Source organism: Hyperoodon ampullatus (assembly GCF_949752795.1).
Source record: "Hyperoodon ampullatus genome assembly, contig: SUPER_X_unloc_1, whole genome shotgun sequence".
NCBI lineage: Eukaryota > Metazoa > Chordata > Mammalia > Artiodactyla > Ziphiidae > Hyperoodon > Hyperoodon ampullatus.
Genome location: NW_027641097.1, coordinates 4,271,999 through 4,287,133, shown reverse-complemented (window position 1 = coordinate 4,287,133; position 15,135 = coordinate 4,271,999).

Below are 15,135 nucleotides of genomic sequence, written 5' to 3'. Positions count from 1 at the left end.
TTGTGATAAAAATTTCATGTAGCATTGTGGTGACAAAGGTCACAGAGCTTTGTGTGATGAGGTCATGGACCATTGTGATGACAAATGTCATGAAGCATCGTGATGACTGGAGTCAGGGAGAATTGTGATAACAGGGGTCTTGGAGCATTGTGATGAAAAGGGAATGGATCATTGTGAAGAAAAAGGCATGGAGCCTTGTCATTACAGTGTTCAAGGAGCATACTGATGACAAGTGTCAGCGAGCATTGCGATGCCAAGTGTATTGAGCATTGTGGTGACAAAGGTCATGGATCATTGTGATGAGAAGACCTTGCATAATTGTGATGACGAGCGTCATTGGGCATGTGATGACAAGTGTTATGGAACATTGTGATCAGAAGGGATTGGAGCATTGTGATGACAGAGGACATGGAGCATTTTGATTTCATTGTGATGACAATAGCATGAATCATTATGATGATGGGCATGGTGCATTGTGACGACAGTGTTCATGGAGCATTGAGATGAAAAGTGGCATGGAGAATTGTGATTACAGAGGTCTTGGAGCATTGTGATGACAAGGGTCATGGAGCCTTGTGATTACAAGGCCGTGGAATATTGTGATGGCAGGGGTCATGGAGCATTTTTATGACAGGTGTAATGGAGCACTGTGATGAAAAGGGCATGGAGCAATGTGATGAGATATTTCATTGAGCACTGTGATGACAATGGCATGGAGCATTGTAATGCCAATGGTCATAACTTTGTGATGACAAATGTCATGGGGCATTTTGTTGACAATGGCGTGGTGCATTGTGATGAGAAGGGCAGGGAGCATTGTGATGACAGGGTCATGGAGCAATTTGAATAAACGGGTCATGGAATATTTTGATGACATGGGTTATGGAACATTGTGATGTCAGGGTTCATGAAGCCTTTTGATGAAATGGGTCATGGAGCATTTTGTGACAGGGGTTATGGAACATTGTGATGTCTGGGGTCATGGAGCATTGTATTGACAAGGGCAAGGAGCATTTTGATGACAGGGGCATGGAACATTTGTCTGACATGTTTCATGGATTATTGTGATGACAGTGGGCATGGCGCATTGTGATGACAATGGCATGGAACATTGTGATGATAAGGTCATGGAGTATTGTGAAGACAGGTGTCAGGGAGCATTGTGATGACATATGTCATTGTCCATTGTAATGACAATGGCATGAAGCATTGTGATACCAAGTGTCATGGAGGATTGTGATGACAAAGGTAATGGAGCATTTTGATGACAAGGGCTTGGATCATTGCGATGACAAGGGTCATGGAGCATTGTGATGACAAGGGCATGGAGAATTCTGTTGAAAATGTGCATGGAGCATTGAGATTACAGTGGTTTTGAATCAATGTGGTTACAAGGGCATGGAGCATTGTGATGAGAAGGCAATGGAGCATTCTGATGACATACATCATGGAGCTTTTTGATGACAAGGACATGGAGCATTGTGATTACAGGGGTCTTGAAGCATTGTGATGAAAAGGGAATGGATCATTGTGAAGAAAAATGCATGGAGCCTTGTCAAGACAGGGTTCAAGGAGCATACTGATGACAACTGTCAGGGAGCATTGTGATGATAAGTGTATTGAGCATTGTGATGACAATGACCATGGAGCATTGTGATGAGGAGACCATGGATAATTGTGATGACCAGCGTCATGGGGCATTGTGATGACAAGTGTTATGGAACATTGTGATCAGAAGGGTTTGGTGCATTGTGATGACAGAGGTCATTGAGCATTTTGATTTCATTGTGATGACAATAGCATGAATTATTATGGTTATGGGCATGGTGCATTGTGATGACAGGGTTCATGGAGCATTGAGATGAAAAGGGGCATGGAGCATTGAGATTACATGGGTGTTGGCGCATTGTGATGACAAGGGCATGGAGCATTGTGATGAGAAGGCCATGGAGCATTCTAATGACACGCGTCATGGAGCTTTGTGGTGACAAGGGCATGGAGAATTGTGATTACAGGGGTCATGGAATATTGTGATGACAGGGGTGAGGGAGTATTGTGATGACTAGTGATGGAACATTGTGATATCAGTGGTGAGAAGGCATTTTGAGGAGAAGTGCATGGAGCATTGTGATGACAAGGTTTATGGAGCATTTTGATGACAAGGATGTGGAGCATTGTGATGACAAGTGCATGGTGCATTGTCATGATATGGGTTATGGAGCATTGTGCTGACAAAGGCATGGATCTTTGTGATGACAAGGGTAACAGAGCATTGTGATAAAACTTTCATGGAGCATTGTGCTGACAACGGCATGGAGCTTTGTGATGACAAGTGTCACAGAGCATTGTGATAAAAATTTCATGTAGCATTGTGGTGACAAAGGTCACAGAGCTTTGTGTGATGAGGTCATGGACCATTGTGATGACAAATGTCATGAAGCATCGTAATGACTTCAGTCACGGAGCATTGTGATAACAGGGGTCTTGTAGCATTGTGATGAAAAGGGAATGGATCATTGTGATGAAAAAGGCATGGAGCCTTGTCATTACAGTGTTCAAGGAGCATACTGATGACAAGTGTCAGCGAGCATTGCGATGCCAAGTGTATTGAGCATTGTGGTGACAAAGGTCATGGAGAATTGTGATGAGAAGACCTTGCATAATTGTGATGTTGAGCGTCATTGGACATGTGATGACAAGTGTTATGGAACATTGTGATCAGAAGGGTTTGGAGCATTGTGATGACAGAGGACATGGAGCATTTTGATTTCATTGTGATGACAATAGCATGAATCATTATGATGATGGGCATGGTGCATTGTGACGACAGTGTTCATGGAGCATTGAGATGAACAGTGGCATGGAGAATTGTGATTACAGAGGTCTTGGAGCATTGTGATGACAAGGGTTATGGAGCCTTGTGATGACAAGGCCGTGGAATATTGTGATGGCAGGGGTCATGGAGCATTTTTATGACAGGTGTAATGGAGCACTGTGATGAAAAGGGCATGGAGCAATGTGATGAGAGATTTCATTGAGCACTGTGATGACAATGGCATGGAGCATTGTAATGCCAAGGGTCATAACTTTGTGATGACAAATGTCATGGGGCATTTTGTTGACAATGGCGTGGTGCATTGTGATGAGAAGGGCAGGGAGCATTGTGATGACAGGGTCATGGAGCAATTTGAATAAACGGGTCATGGAATATTTTGATGACAGGGGTTATGGAACATTGTGATGTCAGGGTTCATGAAGCCTTTTGATGAAATGGGTCATGGAGCATTTTGTGACAGGGGTTATGGAACATTGTGATGTCTGGGGTCATGGAGCATTGTGATGATAAGGGCATGTAGTACTGTGATGACAGTGGTCATGGAACATTGTGATGACAGGGGTGAGCGAGTATTGTGATGACTAGTGATGGAACATTGTGATATATGTGGTGAGAGAGCATTTTAAGGAGTAGTGCATGGAGCATTGTGATGACAAGTTTTATGGAGTACAGCGATGAAAAGGATGTAGAGCATTGTGATGAAAAGAGTATGGCAAACTGTGATGTCAAGTGTCATGCAGCATTGTGCTAACAAAGGCATGGACAATTCTGATGACAAGGGACGCAGAGCATTGTGAAGAAAATTTCATGGAGCATTATGGTGACAAAGATCACAGAGCCTTGTGTGACGAGGGCATGGACCACTGTGATGAGAAAGGTCATGAACCATTTTGATGACTGGAGTCACGGAGCACTGTGATGACAAGGGTCATGTAGCATTGTGAGGACAAGGGCATGGAGCAATATGATGACAGTGTCATGGAACATTGGTCTGACAAGTTTCATGGATTATTGTGATGACAGTGTGCATGGAGCATTGAGATGACAAGGGCATGGAGCATTGTGGTGACAAAGGTCACAGAGCCTTGTGTGACGAGGTCATGGACCATTGTGAGGACAAAAGTCATGAAGCATAGTGATGATTGGAGTCACGGAGCATTGTGATGACAGGGGTCATGGAGCATTGTGATGACAAGGGAATGGAGCATTGTGATGACAGGGCCATGGAACATTGGTCTGACATGTTTCAAGGATTAGTGTGATAAAAGTGGGCATGGCGCATTGTGATGACAAGGGCATGGAACATTGTGATGACAAGGTCATGGAGTATTGTGAAGACAGTTGTCAGGGTGCATTGTGATGACATATGTCATTGTCCTTTGTGATGACAATGGCATGGAGCATTGTGATACTAAGTGTCATGGAGGATTGTGATTACAAAGATAATGGAGCATTTTGATGACAAGGGATTGGAACATTGTGATGACAAGGGTCATGGAACATTGTGATGAAAAGGGCATGGAGCATTCTGATGAAAAGGTGCATGGAACATTGAGATTACAGGGATTTTGAAGCAATGTGATTACAAGGGCATGGAGCATTGTGATGAGAAGGCAATGGAGAATTCTGATGACATGCGTCATGGAGCTTTGTGATGACAAGGACATGGAGCATTGTGATTACAGGGGATTTGGAGCATTGTGATGAAAAGGGAATGGATCATTGTGATGAAAAATGCATGGAGCCTTGTCATGACAGGGTTCAAGGAGCATACTAATGACAACTGTCAGGGAGCATTGTGATGATAAGTGTATTGAGCATTGTGATGACAAAGATCATGGAGCATTGTGATGAGAAGACCATGGATAATTGTTATGACCAGCGTCATAGGGCATTGTGATGACAAGTGTTATGGAACATTGTGATCAGAAGGGTTTGGTGCATTGTGATGACAGAGGTCATTGAGCATTTTGATTTCATTGTGATGACAATAGCATGAAATATTATGGTGATGGGCACGGTGCATTGTGATGACAGGGTTCATGGAGCATTGAGATGTAAAGGGGCATGGAGCATTGTGATGAGAAGGCCATGGACCAATCTGATGACACGCGTCATGGAGCATTGTGAAGACAAGGGCATGGAGAATTGTGATTACCGGGGTCATGGAATATTGTGATGACAGGTGTGATGGAGTATTGTGCTGACTAGTGATGGAACATTGTGATATCAGTGGTGAGAAGGCATTTTGAGGAGAAGTGCATGGAGCATTGTGATGACAAGGTTTATGGAGCATTTTGATGACAAGGATGTGGAGCATTGTGCTGACAAAGGCATGGAGCTTTGTGATGACCAGGGTCACAGAGCATTGTGATAAAAATTTCATGGAGCATTGTGGTGACAAAGGTCACAGAGCTTTGTGTGATGAGGTCATGGACCATTGTGATGACAAATGTCATGAAGCATCATGATGACTGGAGTCATGGAGCATTGTGATAACAGGGGTCTTGGAGCATTGTGATGAAAACGGAATGGATCATTGTGATGAAAATGGCATGGAGCCTTGTCATTACAGGGTTCAAGGAGCATACTGATGACAAGTGTCAGCGAGCACTGCGATGCCAAGTGTATTGAGCATTGTGGTGACAAAGGTCATGGAGCATTGTGATGAGAAGACCTTGCATAATTGTGATGACGAGCGTCATGGGGCATGTGATGACAAGTGTTATGGAACATTGTGATGAGAAAGGTTTGGAGCATTGTGATGACAGAGGACATGGAGCATTTTGATTTCATTGTGATGACAATAGCATGAATCATTATGATGATGGGCATGGTGCATTGTGATGACAGTGTTCATGGAGCATTGAGTTGAAAAGTGTCATGGAGAATTGTGATTACAGAGGTCTTGGAGCATTGTGATGACAAGGATCATAGAGCCCTGTGATGACAAGGCCGTGGAACATTGTGATGGCAGGGGTCATGGAGCATTGTTATGACAGGTGTAATGGAGCATTGTGATGACAAGGGCATGGAGCAATGTGATGAGAGATTTCATTGAGCATTGTGATGACAATGGCATGGAGCATTGTGATGCCAAGGGTCATGGAGCTTTGTGAAGACAAATGTCATGGGGCATTTGATGACAAGGGCGTGGTGCATTTTGATGAGAAAGGCAGGGAGCATTGTGATGACAGGGTCATGGAGCAAATAAAAGGGTCATGGGATATTTTGAGGACTGGTGTTATGGAACATTGTGATGTCAGGGGTCATGAAGCATTGTGTTGAAATGGGTCATGGAGCATTTTGTGACAGGGGTTATGGAACATTGTGATGCCAGGGGTCATGGAGCATTGTGATGATAAGGGCATGTAGCACTGTGATGACAGTGGTCATGGAACATTTTGATGAGAGGGGTGAGGGAGTATTGTGATGACTAGTGATGGAACATTGTGATATATGTGGTGAGAGAGCATTTTGATGAGAAGTGCATGGAGCATTGTGATGACAAGTTTTATGGAGCATAGCGATGAAAAGGATGTGGAATATTGTGATGAAAAGAGCATGGCGCATCGTGATGACAAGTGTCATGGAGCATTGTGCTAACAAAGGCATGGAGCATTGTGATGAAAAGGTCATGGAGTATTGTGAAGACAGGTGTCAGGGAGCATTGTGATGACATATGTCATTGTCCAATGTGATGACAATGGCATGGAGCATTGTGATACCAAGTGTCATGGAGGATTGTGATGACAAAGGTAATGGAGCATTTTGATGACAAGGGCTTGGAATATTGCGATGAGAAGGGTCATGGAGCATTGTGCTGACAAAGGCATGGAGCATTCTGATGACAAGGGACACAGATCATTGTGATGAAAATTTCATGGAGCATTATGGTGACAAAGATCACAGAGCCTTGTGTGACGAGGGCATGGACCACTGTGATGAGAAAAGTCATGAATCATTGTGATGAGAGGAGTCACGGAGCACTGTGATGAAAGGGGTCATGGAGCATCGTGAGGACAAGGGCATGGAGCAATATGATGACAGTGTCATGGAACATTGGTCTGACAAGTTTCATGGATTATTGTGATGACAGTGTGCATGGAGCATTGAGATGACAAGGGCATGGAACATTGTGGTGACAAAGGTCACAGAGCCTTTTGTGACGAGGGCATGGACCATTGTGTGGACAAAGGTCATGAAGTATTGTGATGACTGGAGTCACGGAGCATTGTGATGACAAGGGCATGGAGCATTGTGATGACAGGGCCATGGAACATTGGTCTGATATATTTCATGGATTATTGTGATGACAGTGGGCATGGCGCATTGTGATGACAAGGGCATGGAACATTGTGATGACAAGGTTATGGAGTATTGTGAAGACAGGTGTCAGGGTGCATTGTGATGACATATGTCATTGTCCATTGTGATGACAATGGCATGGAGCATTGTGATACCAAGTGTCATGGAGGATTGTGATGACAAAGGTAATGGAGCATTTTGATGACAAGGGCTTGGAACATTGAGATGACAAGGGTCATGTAGAATTGTGATGACAAGTGCATGGAGCACTGTGATGACAAGCGCCATTGAGAATTTTGTTGACAAGTTCGTGAAGCATTGTGATGAAGAGCACATGGAGCTTGCTATGACGGGTCATGGAGCATTGCGATGACACGTGCATGGAGAATTGTGATGATAAGATCATGTAACATTGTGATGAGAAGTGTCATGGAGCATTGTGATGGCAAGACCGTGGAGCATTGTGATGAGAAATCCATGGATAATTGTGATGACGAGCTTCATGGAGCACTGTAATGACATGGGCGTGGAGCATTGTGATGACAAGGGTCATGGAGGATACTGATAACAAGCTTGTGAAGTGTTGTGATGACAATGGCATGGAGCATTGTGATGAAAAGTGCATGGAGCCTTTTCATGACACGGTTCAAGGAGCATTCTGATGAGAAATGACAGGGAGCATTGTTATGATAAGTGTATTGAGCATTGTGATGACAAAGTTCATGGAGCATTGTCATGAGAAGTCCATGGATAATTGTGATGACAGGCATCAAAGTGTGTTGTGATAACAAGTGTTATGGAACATTGTGATCACAAGTGTTTGGAGCATTGTGATGACAGAGGTCATGGATCATTTTGATTTCAAGGAACATGGAGCATTTTGATGACAAGGGCTTGAAGCAATGTGATCCCAAGGTTCATGTAGGATTTTGATGACAATGGTAATGGAGAATTATGATGACAAGCACATGGAGCATTGTGATGACAATGTCATGTAGCATTTTGCTGAGAAAGCATGGAGCATTGTGATGACAAGGGTCACGGAGCAATGTGATGACAAGCGTCACAGAGCATTGTGATTACAGTGGCCATCTAACACTGGGATGACAAGGGCATGGATCAATGTGATGACAATGGTCATGGAGCATTTTGATGACAGTGGTCATGGAGCATTTTGATGACATGGGTCATGAAGCATTGTGATGAGAAGGTCATGGAACATTGGGCTGAAAATGTTCATGGAGTATTGTGATGACAGGTGTCATAGAAAATTGTGATGACAAGGGAATGGAGCATTGTGATGACATGGTGCTGGAGCATTGTGATGAGAAGACCATGGAGCCTTGTGATGACAAGTCTCATGGAGCATTCTGATGAAAAGGGGCATAGAGTATTGTGATTACAGGGTTCTTGGAGCATTGTGATGAAAAGGGCATGGAGCATTGTGATGACAGGGGCATGGAGCATTGGTCTGACAAGTTTCATGGATTATTGTGATGACAGTGGGCATGGTGCATTGTTATGACAAGGGCATGGATCATTGTGATGACAAGGTCATGGATTATTGTGAAGACCTGTGTCAGGGAGCATTGTGATGACATATGTCATGGTCCCTTGTGATGACAATGCCATGGAGCATTGTGATACCAAGTGTCATGGAGGATTGTGATGACAAAGGTAATGGAGCATTGTGATGACATGGACTTGGAGCACTGTGTTGACAAGGGCATGGAGCATTGTGATAACAAGGGCCATTGATAATTTTGATGACAAATCATGAAGCATTGTGATGACAACCACATGGAGCTTGCTATGACAGGGGTCATGGAGCATTGCGATGAAAAGTGCGTAGAGAATTGTGATGACAAAGCATTTAACACTGTGAGGAGAAGTGTCATGGAGCATAGTGATTCCAAGGACGTGGAGAACTGTGATCACCGAAGACATGGAGCATTGTGATGACCAGGGCATGCAGCATTATGATGGCAATACCGTGGAGCATTGTGATGAGAAGACCATGGATAATTGTGATGACGAGTGTCATGGAGCACTGTAATGACAAGGGGCATTGAGCATTGTGATGGCAGGTGTTATAGAGAATTCTGATGACAAGTGTCATTGAGCACTCTGATGACAAGCTTGTGGAGTATTGTGATGACAATGGCATGGAGCATTGTGATGAAAATGGCATGGAGCATTGTGATGAAAAATACATGGAGCCTTTTCATTACAGGGTTCAAGGAGCATTCTAACGACAAGAGTTAGGGAGCATTGTGATGACAAGTGTATTGAGAATTGTGATGACAAAGGTCATGGAGCATTGTGATGACAAGGGCATGGTGTATTGTGATGACAGGCATCATTGAGCGTTGTGATGACAAGAATTATGGAACATTGTGATCACAAGGGTTTGGAGCATTGTGATGACAGGGGTCATGGATCATTTTGATTTCAAGGAGCATGGAGCACTGTGATGCCAATGGTCATGGAGCTTTGTGATGACAAATGTCATGGAGCATTGTGATGAGAAGGGCATATTGCATTGTGATGACAAGGTCATGGAGCATTTTGATGACAAAGGCATGGAGCATTGTGATGACAAGTGTCATGGAGCACTGTGATGACATGTGTCACGGAGCATTGTGATTACGGCTTCATGGAGCATTGGGATGACAAGGGCAGGATCATTGTGATGACAAGTGTCATGGAGCATTTTGATGACAAGAGTCCCGGATCACTGTTTTGTCAGGGGTCATGGAGCACTGTGATGACAGTGGTCATGGAGCATTGTGATGACAGGGGTCATGGAGCATTGTGATGAGAATGTCATGGAGCATTGTTCTGAAAATGTTCATGGAGTACTGTGATGACAGCAGTCATGGAGCATTGTGATGACAAGGGAATGGAGCATTGTGATGACAAGGTCCTGGAGCATTCTGATGTAAATGGGCATGGATCATTGTGATTACAGGTGTCTTGGAGCATTCTGATGACAAGGGAAAGGAGCATTGCAATGAGAAAGCCAAGGGGCATTCTTATGACATCCATCATGGATCTTTGTGATGACAAGGGCATGGAGCACTGTTAGTACATGGGTCTTGGAGCCTTGTGATGACAAGGGTCATGGAGCATTGTTATGACAGGAGTAATGGAGCATTGTGATGACAAGGCCATGTGGAATTGGTCTGAAAAGTTTCATGGATTATTGTTATGAGAGTGGTCATGGAGCATTGTGATGACCAGGGCCCGGAATACTGTGGTACAGGGTTCATGGAGAACTGTAATGACAAGGGCATGGAGCAGTGTTATGAGAAGGGCATCGAGCATTTTGATGACAAGCGTCATGGAGATTTGTGATCACAAGGGCATGGCGCAATGTGACGAGAAGTTTCATGGAGCATTGTGATGACAATGACATGGAGCATTGTGATGCCAAGGGTCATGGAGCTTTGTGATGACAAAGGTCATGGAGCATTTTGATGACATGTGTTATGGAGCAATGTGAGGTCAGGGGTCATGGAGCATTGTGATGAAAAGTGTCATGGAGAATTTTGATGACATGGGTTATGGAGCACTGTGTTGTCAGGCGTCATGGAGCACTGTGATGATAAGGGCATGTAGTATTGCGATGACAGGGGTCATGGAACATTGTGATGACAAGGGTGAGGGAGTATTGTGATGACTACTGATGGAACATTGTGATATCAGTGTTGACAGAGCATTTTGATGAGAAGTGCATGGATCATTGTAATGACAAGGGCAACTGAGAATTTTAATGACCAGGTCTTGAAACATCGTGATGACAAGCACATGGAGCTTGTTATGACAGGGGTCATGGAGCATTGTGATGACAAGTGCATGCAGAATTGTGATGACAAGAGCATATATCATTGTGATGAGAAGTGTCAAGAAGCACTGTGATGAAAAGGACGTGGAGAATTGTGATGACAAGGGACATGGAGCATTGAGATGACCAGGGCATGGAGCATTGTGATGGTAAAACCGTGAAGCATTGTGATGAGAAGACCTTGGGTAATTGTGATGACGAACATCATGGCACAATGTACTGACAAGGGGCAAGGAGCATTGTAATGACAGGTGTCAGGGAACATTGTGATGACATGGGTCATGTAGCATTGTGATGACAAGGGCATGGAGCATTGTGATGACAAGGGCTTGGAGCATTGTGATGACAAGGGACATTGAGAATTTTTATAACAATGTCATGAAGAATTGTGATGACAAGGATATGGAGCTTGCTATGACAGTGTTCAGGGAGCATTGCGATGACAAGTGCATGGAGAATTGTGATGACAAGCGCATGTAACATGGTGATGAGAAGTGTCATGGAACATTGTGATGACAAAGAGGTGGAGAATTGTGATGACAAGGGACATGGAGCATTGTGATGACCAGGGCATGGAGCAATGTGATGTCAAGACCGTGGAGTATTGTGATGAGAAGACCATGGATAATCGTGGTGACAAGCATCATGGAGCATTATGATGACAAGAGCCATGGAGCATTCTGACATAAGATATCACTTATGAAGGAAATGTAAACATGGGTACACATGAACTGAATTAGGAAAGAGATCAGAGTCTCACATAGAGAAAACATACTTATGCCTGCTTAAGGTGAAAGGAGAGGTGGGGAGATGCAAAAAACCAGAGTTTGATATTAGCACAGGTACCATTCCATAATCCAAATACAGAATAGACAAGACCTACTCCTTCCTTAGTGAACGGGACTCAACACCCCTATTCTCCGCAGAGGAATATATCTGACTAGTAAGAATCTTAAAAGCTATGTATTGATATGTCTCCGTAAGGGAATCAAGTGTGTCTAGACGGGCATAAACATGACAGTGAAAATCAGGTGAAACGCACGATAAAAAGGAATTTAAAAACAAAACCAAAAAACAGGGAAATTCTTTACAATTCCTTCAGGGGCTCTGATGAAACCTGGAATGACCCTATCTACGACAGGTGGATGTGGCATAAGGCTGGACACTTGGGACTGAGAGGATTGGTGAGATTCGGTGAGCAAATGCAGATGCTTTAAAGCAATAATGCGTGGCACCCATTCCTTGGGTCCCAACTCTCCAGGTAGAAGGGAATATTACTACAGCTATAACATGTACGGGAAACCTAGAGAATGGACACACTGTGAAGAAACGAATGGTTTCTAAAACTCAACTAATAGTCCCTCTCCTCGTGCTCTGGTTTGACTTTCCAACTGCTTTACTATCAATCTCCCAACTTGGAGAGACAGCCCCTTTAACTCCTGGATCGCACAGGTTGCCAAATTGGCAGAGGATGAAAGGGAAGAGGGAGTACCAATGAGAGAGTAGCTGTTAGGCATTTGGACGGGCACATGTCACTCTACTTTCCCGGCACAAAGAAGAAGTAACCAAATTCTCAGCCAACTGCTGGGAACCAGTATAGGTCCTGAACCAACATTTGGGACTTGCGGTCAGCTCACAAAAAAACGAGTTGTAAAATGGAGCTCAGGGGCACAGCAATTCACAAACGGGCAGAGTAATAAAGGACAACAATCTTCCAAAAATCTGTTGAGGGAAGGCAATGAGGTGGAATTGAAAGCAAGCCAGAATTGCAGGAAACAGATTTCAAGAGGTACATTGGAATTGCCTTTAAAGCACAGGAAGAGGGGCACAACTTAGACAATGATGCACTTGGCCAATAAGTGTGTATGCGTTTTCTCCAGATTATATTCAGGAGAAAATGCATACGCCCTTTTTGGCCAAGCAAGCAAGCAGGCAATGCAAATCTGCACTACAAAATGTATCACTTCCCACCGGTTAAAAAGGACATCCACAAAATATGTAAAAACCAGAATGGCAAGACCTGCCCTGGAGAACAGGGAGCCTCGTTATGCTGATTGATGGGATGTAAACTGGCAACTGCCTCTCTGGAGGAGTGCAATGTGTTCCCTAAAACAAGTAAACAACAGAGCTACAGAGCCAAGGGCACTTCATTTCTAGGCAATAAACCTTGGGAAAACTGAAAATCAATAAGACAGAGCCACCCCAAAATTTAGGGCTGCACTGCTTACAAGAATCTCAACTTCGGTACACCTTAAATATCCCAGGAAAGACAAAAATGGTTCAAGCAATTGTGTTACTTACGTACGATGGAATATCCCTCAGCCATGAAATCAATGTCATAAGGCCAGTAGCAGCAAAATGAGTGGATTCAGTTACGATGATTCTAAGTGAAATAAGTCACAGAGAAAAAGAAACTTATCATAAGATATCACTTATGAAGGTCCTGTAAACATGGCTACACATGAACTGTGTTAGGAAAGAGATCAGAATCTCACATTTAGAAAACACACTTATGCCTTCTTAAGGGGGAAGGAGAGTTGGGGTGATGCATAAAACCAGAGTTTGATATTAGTACAGGTACCGTTCCAAAAACCAACTACGGAATAGACAAGACCTACGCCTTCCTCAGTGAAAGGGACTCAAAACCCAATATTTCCCGCAGAGGAATATTTGTGACTAGTAAGAATCATAAAACCTATGTATTGATATGTCTCTGTAAGGGAATCAAGTGTGTCTAGACTGGCATAAACATGGCAGTGAGAATCAGCTCAAACTCACTATAAAAATGAATTTCGAAAACAAAACCAAAAAACAGGGAAATTCTTAACAATTCCTTCAGGGGCTCTGATGAAACCAGGAATGACCCTATCTACAACGATAGCTGGATGTGGCATAAGGCTGGACACTTGGGACTGAGAGGATTGGTGAGATTCAGTGAGCAAATGCAGACCATTTAAAGCAATACTGCGTGGCACCCAATCCTTGGGTCCCAACTCTCCAGGTAGAAGGGAATATTACTACAGCTATAACATGTATGGGGAACACAGAGAGTGGACACACTGTGAATATGAAAGGTTTCTAAACACAACTAATATTCCCTCTCCTGGTGCTGCGGTTTGAATTTCCCACTGCTTTACTATCAATCTCCCAACTTGGAGAGACAGCCCTTTATCCACCTGTTTCACACAGGTTGCCAATTTGGCAGAGGATGAAAGGGAAGAGGGAAAACCAATGAGAGAGTAGCTCTTAAGCATTTGGACAGGCATATGTCACTCTAATTTCCCGACACGAAGAAGGATTAACCAAAGTCTCAGCCACCCACCAGGAACCAGTATAGGTCCTGAACCAACATTTGGGACTTGTGGTCAACTCACCAAAAACGAGTTGAAAAATGGAGCTCAGAGGCACAGCAATTCATAAACTGGCAGAGTAATTAAGGACAACTATCGTCCAAAAGTCTTTTGAGGAAAGGCAACTAAGTGAACTTGAAATCGAGCCAGAACAGCAGGAAACAGATTTCAAGAGGTACATTGGAATTGCCTTTAAAGCACAGGAAGAGGGGCACAACTTCGCCAATGATGCACTTGGCCAATAAGGGCATATGCGTTTTCTCCAGATTGTATTCAGGAGAAAACGCATACGCCCTATTTGGCCAAGCAAGCAAGCGGGCAATGCAAATCTGCACTACAAAGAAGTATCACTTTCAACCGGTGAAAAGGGACATCCGCAAAATGTGTAAAAAAACAGAAAGGCAAGACAGGCCCTGGAGAACAGGGAGCCTACTTAGGCAGAAGGGCAGGATGTAAATTGCCAACTGCTTCTCTGGAGGAGTGCACTGTGTTCTCTAAAACAAGTAAACAACAGAGCTACAGAGCCAAGGGCACTTCCAGTCTAGGGAATATACCTTCGGAAAACTGAAAATCAATAAGGCAGAGGCACTCCAAAATTTAGGGCTGCACTGCTTACAAGAACCTCAACTTGGGTCCACGTAAAATATCACAGGAAAGACAAAAATGGTTCAAGAAGTTGTGTTTCTTACGTACGATGGAATATTCCTCAGCCATGAAATCAATGTCATAAGGCAAGTAGCAGCAAAATGAGTGGATTCAGGTACGATGATTCTAAGTGAAATAAGTCACAGAGA